The following is a 6,860-nucleotide window of genomic DNA, read 5'->3' on the forward strand; positions in this document are numbered from 1 at the left end:
TTTGAAAGCATTTGCCAAGCTTCCACAGAACTCTGAGGTTACTGAAATCCCAGCAAATATTTTTTTCACCCAATTTTTTGGATACTTGGCCATAATGATTGGTACTGCAGTTGCACTTGGGGCCCCAAAATTTGATCTTCTGGGACGAAGCGTTCATTTGCAGGAACACTTTGAATTTTTAGGTTTCACTTCATTTTCCCCAATAGGTATACTCCCAGTTGGAACTCTAAATCAAACAAGGTTTGTGTTAGCTGCTTGAAACTTGACACACTGAATTATGTCAGTGTGCACTCTCTGATTTGTTCCCTCTTGAAGTAGCCTGAGGGAGAGGGAGGGAAAAAACAGTTTCATTTGAAAGCATTTTCCAAACTTCCACAGATTTCCGGGTTTACTGAAATCCCAGCAAATATTATTTTCACCCAATCTTTTTGATACTTGGACATAATGATCAGTACTCCAGTCACACTTGGGCCTCCAAAATTCAGTCTTCTAGGTTGAAGTGTTCCATTGCAGGAACACTTTGAAATTTTAGGTTTCACTTCGTTTTCCCCCTATAGGGATAGATGCATTTGAAACTCTAAATGAAACACGGTTTCTGCTAGCTGCTTGAAACTTGACACACTCAATTAGTTGCCAGTGCACTCTCTATGCTTTGTTCCCTCTTGCAGTAGCCTTAAGCAGAGGCAAGAAAAATCATTTTCATTTGAAAGCATTTGCCAAGCTTCCACAGAACTACAAGTTTCCTGCAAACCCAGTAAATATTCTTTCACCTGATCTTTATGATACTTGGCAATAAAGATCGGTACTCCAGTCCCACTTGGCCCCCCAAATTTAGTTCTTGTTGGTTGAAGCATTCGTTTGAAGGAAGAGTTTGAATCTTTAGGTTTCATTTTGTTTTCTCCTATAGAGAGAGATTCATTTGGAACTCTAAATTAAACACAGTTTGTGCTAGCTGCTTGAAACTTGACAGACTGAATTAGTTCTCAGTGTGTGCTTTATGACTTGTTCCCTCTTGAAGTAGCCCAAAGGAGAGGGAGGGAAATAACAATTTCATTTGAAAGTGTTTTCCATGCTTCCACAGAATTCCGAGTTTACTGAAATCCCAGCGAATATTTTTTTCACCCGATATTTTTGATACTTGGTCATAATGATTGGTACTCCAGTCGCACTTAGGGCCCCAAATTTTGATCTTCTAGGTTGAAGTGTTCCTTTTCAGGAACAATTTGAAATTTTAGATTTCACTTCTTTTTCCCCTGTAGGGATAGATGCAGTTGGAACTCTCAATCAAACACGGATTGTGCTAGCTGCTTGAAACTTGACACACTGAATTGATTCTCACTGCACTCTCTATGCTTTGTTCCCTCTTGCAGTAGCCTTAAGCAGAGGCAAGGAAAATCTCTTTCATTTGAAAGCATTTGCCAAGCTTCCACAGAACTCCGAGTTTACTGAAATCCCAGCAAATATTTTTTAACCAATCTTGATGATACCTTTTGGTAAAGATAATTACTGCAGTCCCACTTTGGCCCCCAAATTTAGTTCTTGTAGGTTGAAGTGTTCATTTGCAGGACCACTTTGTATTTTTAGGTTTCACTTCATTTTCCACAATAGGTATACTCCCAGTTGGAACTCTAAATCAAACAGTTTGTGCTAGCTGCTTGAAACTTGTCAAACTGAATTAGTTCTCAGTGTGCACTCTATGATTTGTTCCCTCTAGAGGTAGCCTGAGGGAGAGGGAGAGAAAAAACAATTTCATTAGAAAGCGTTTTCCAAGCTTCCACAGAATTCCAAGTTTACTGAAATCCCAGCAAATATTATTTTCACCCGATCTTTTTGATACTTGGCCATAATGATCAGAACTCCAGTCGTACTTGAGCCCCCAAATTTTGATCTTCTAAGTTGTAGCTTTCCTTTACAGAAACACTTTGAAATTTTAGGTTTCACTTAGTTTTCCTCTATAGCGATAGATGCTGTTGCAACTCTAAATCAAACATGGTGTGTGCAAGCAGCTTGAAACTTGATACACTCAAATAGTTGTCAGTGCACTCTCTATGCATTTTTCCTTCATGAAGTAGCTCACCTTAACCCTAACCATAACTCTAACTCTAATACCAACTGTAACTCTAACCCTAACTCTAACACTTACCCTCACCCTAAACCTAACAATAACCCTGACCCTTACATTAACCCTAAAATAATCTTAAACCTAACACTTACTCCAACCTTAACCCTAACCCTAACGCTTACCCTATCCATAAACCTAACTCAAACATTCACCATAACCCTTACCCTAACACTAATCCTAACTCAAACCCTAACCATAACCCTAAAATGAACCTTAATCCTACCCTAAACCTAACCCTAACCTAACCCTAACCCTAACCCTAAACATAAACCTTAACCTAACACTATCCTAACCCTAAACCTAATCATATAACTAACCCTAATCCTAACTCTAAACCTAACACTAACTCTAACCCTAACTCTAATGCTAAACCTAATCCTAACATTAACCCTAATCCAAACCCTATACCTAGCCCTTACACTAACCCTAACCCTAACGCTAACACTAACACTAACTGTAATTGTAACCCTAACCCTAACCCTCACCCTAAACCTAACCCTAAATCTGACACCAACCCTAATCCTAAACCTTAAACTAACTTAACCATAAACCTCAAACTAACTCAAACCCTAATACTAACAATAACAGTAACCCTAACCCTAACACAAACCATAATCTGAACACTAACACTAACACAAACCCTAAACCTAATTCTAACCATAAAACTAACAGTAACCCTAACCCTAACCTAACCCTGATAATAACACTAACCCTAACCTAACCCTAACCCTAATCTAACCCTAACCCTAACCTAACCTTAACACTAAACATAACAGTAAAACTAAACTTAACTCCAACCCTATTCCTATCTTCAACACTAACTCTAACCCTATCCCTTATTCTAAATCTAACCATAACACAAACCCTAACACTAATCACTAACACTAACTCTAACCTAAAAACTAACCCTAATCCTAGAAATGCAACTAACCCTAACCCTAACCATTACCCTAAATCTAACACTAACCCTAACATTAACCCTAATCCTAACCCTTACTCTAACACTAAACCTAACCATAACTCTCACCCTAACATAAATCCTAACCCTAACTCTAACACTAACTTTAACACTAACCCTAAACCTAGAACTAAACTTAAACCTAACCCTAACCCTAACATTAACCTAAATCTAACTCTAACCTTAAACCTGACCCTAAATCTAAACCTAACACTAACTCTAACACTAACCCTAACCCTAACCCTAACGCAAACCCTAACCCTATCCCTAATCCTAACCCTAAGCCTAACCCTTACACTAACCCTATCCCTAGCACTAACCTTAACACTAATTCTAATTATAAATCTATTTCTAACCCTACCCTAACCTTAACCCTAAACCTAACCCTAACATTAAAACCAACCCTATCCCTAATCTTAATTCTAACACTAACCTTAAAAATATCCCTAACCCTAATATTATCCCTAACTCTGACTCTAACACTAACACTTAAACTATCACTAAAACTAACATTAAAACTAACACAAACCATAACCCTAAAATGAACCGTAATCCTAACCCTAACACTAACAATAACCCAAACACTAACCCTAACCTAACCTTAACCCTAACCCTAATTTAACCCTAACATTAACCCTAATTCCAAACATAAACCTAAAACTTATCTTAACTCTAAACCTAACACAAACTCTAACACTATACCCTAAACCTAATTCTAAATCTAAGCTAAAACAAACCCTTACCTTAACCCTAAACTTAACCTAACACTAACCCTAAGCCTAACCCTAACCCTAACACTAATCCTAAGCCTAACTCAAATTATAACCTTAACCCTAACCCTAAAACTAACCCTAGCAGTAACCCTAAACCTAACAGTAACCCTAAACCTAACACTAAACCTATTGCTAATTTTAATGCTAACCCTAACCCTGACACTAACACTAACCCTAACTGTAACACTAAACATAAAGCTAAACCTAACCCTAAGCCTAATGCTAACCCTAACACTAGCCCTAACACTAACCCTATCCTTAACCCTAACCCTAAATACAACACTCACCCTAAACTTAACCCTAATTTTAAACCTAATCATTACCCTAACACAAACCCTAACCCTAACCCTAATACTAACCCTAATACTATTCCTAATACAAACACTAACACTAACCCTAATCCTAACCCTAACTCTAAACTTATCCTAACCCTTATTGTAACCCAAACTATAAGAGTAACCATAACACCAATACAAACCCTAACCCTAAACCTAACACTAACCCAAACCCTAACCCTAACACTAAACCTAACCCTAACACTAAAACTAAAACTGACACTAATTGTAACAATAACACTAATCTTAACTCTAAAACTTACTCTAATCCTAATTCTAACCCTAACCTTAAATTTTAACCTATCCTTAAAGCTAACACTAACCCTAATTTTAACTCTAAACAAAATTCTAAACCCAACACTAACCCTAACCCTAACCATAACATAAAACCTAACCCTATTCCTAACAATAACCATAACCAAACCTAAACCTAATGAAAAGAAAAACCTTAACACTAAACTTAATGATAACACTAATTCTAAAACTATTCCTAACCCTAACACTAAATCTAACAGGAAACTTAACCAAAGCACTGATAACCCTAACCCTAACCATAAACCTAACCCAAACACAAACCCTAAACTTATCTCTAACCCTAACACTAATCCTAACCCTAACCTTAACTCTAACCCTAACCCTAAGCCTAAATTAACCCTTACCCTAACACAAACCATAACCCTAACAGAAACCCTAAAACAAAATGTAACCTTAACCCTAACACTAACCCTAACCATTTCCTAACCTTAATCCTAACCCAAACACTGAACCTAACACTAAACTTAACCCTAATCCTAACACTTACCCTAACACCAACCCTATCCCTATCACTAAACCTAACCCTAAACCTAACACTAACCCTATCCCTTCCCTCACCTTAACCCTAACACTAACACTAACTCTAACCCTAACACTAACCCTAACCTACTCATAACCATAAACTAACCCTAACCCTATGCCTATGCCTCACTTTAAACCTCTTACTAAACATAAACCAAAACCTAAATCTAACTTTAACCCTAACACAATCCTTAACCATAACACTTAACCTAACATGTATCATAAATCTAACCCTAATACTAACTCTAACACTAACCCCAACCCTAATCCTAACCCTAACCCTAAACCTAAACCTAACACTAACCATAACCCTAAGGCTAACCCTAACAAGAACCCTAACTCTAACCCTAAACTTAACACTAACACTAACCTAAACTAACCTAAGTAACCCTTAACATGACCCGAACTCTAACTATAACTCTATTTCTAACCCCAAAACTAACCCTAACCATAACCCTAAATGTAATCCTAAAACTAGCCCTAAACTTAACCCTAAACCTAATCATAACACTAACCCTAACCCTAATCCTAACCCAAAAATTAACCCTAAACAATCTGTACCAGAACTCTAACCCTAACCCTCATCCTAAGCCTAACACTAACACCAAACCTAACCCTAACCCTTAAACTAACACATACCCTAACCGTAACACTGACCATAAACCTAACCATAAACTAAAACTAAACATAAACCTATACCTTACCCTAACACTAACACTAACCCAACCCTAACCCTAACTCTATGAAGGACCTCCTGCAGAGGACGAGCATCGGCTGTGCTCATCTCTGGCCTCTGGTCACACTGTGTCACACACAGGAGAGGTCTTCTCCTGTCAGACCATGAGCAAGTCCTGCCATTTCCTAGTTATTTTAATGTCCTTTTGTCCCCAAGGTCAGGTCTTCCTCTGACTCATCATCTTCTGGTGACTTCAGTGTCAACCTAGTCACAGGCTGTGCCACACTGACTAGAAAACCGAGCTCCATGATGCTCTGATAACTGGAATTTTTTAAGAAAATGCCAAGATGACCCTCAAAAGTTTCCCAAATAGAGCATTTTGCCTTTTGAAACATTTCAGATTTGTGATTTTCAAGTAGGAATACAGAACTAGTATAGTTCATGCAAATAATGCAAAATCCAAAGATACTGAATTATGAAACCTGTCTGAGCACCCTAATGATGACAGTTCAGGCCAGTACCACTGTTTTAGCTTTCAATTTTGGAAATTCTCTTTAAAATAATAAACAGAGTAAATTTGATTTTTGACCTTTTCTATGGTGCTTGAAAACCAAAAAAAAAAAAAAAGAAAACCTATACCTGACCTTAACACTAACACTAACCCAACCCTAACCCTAACTCTAACCCTAAATCTAATGTAACCCTAATCCAAACCCTGAATAAAACCTAATCCAAACCCTAACCCTAACCCAAACCTAACCCAAACCATAACCCTAACACTAACAGTTAACATAATCCTAAAACTAAACTTAATCCTGAATCTAACCCTAACCCTAACCCTAACTATAAACTATCACTAACATTAACCCTAATCCTAACCCTAACTCTAACCCTCACCCTAAACCAAAACCTAAAAATAATTCTAACCCTAACCCTAACACAAAACCTTACCCTAATCCTAACCTGAACACAAACCTAACACTAACCCTCTCCATAACACTAACCCTAACAATAACCCTAACACTAAACCTAAACTAAACACTAACCTTAACCTATCACTAACCCTAACCCTAACCACAACCCTAATTCTACCCCTAAAACTAACCGTCACCCTTACATTAACCCTAAGTCTCACCCTAATGCTATCCCTAAACCTAAC

This window comes from Marmota monax, unplaced genomic scaffold (genome assembly GCF_021218885.2).
Source record: "Marmota monax isolate L192 unplaced genomic scaffold, Marmota_monax_Labrador192_F-V1.1 WCK01_AAM20220418_F8-fsc00363, whole genome shotgun sequence".
In the NCBI taxonomy this organism is placed as follows: Eukaryota; Metazoa; Chordata; class Mammalia; order Rodentia; family Sciuridae; genus Marmota; species Marmota monax.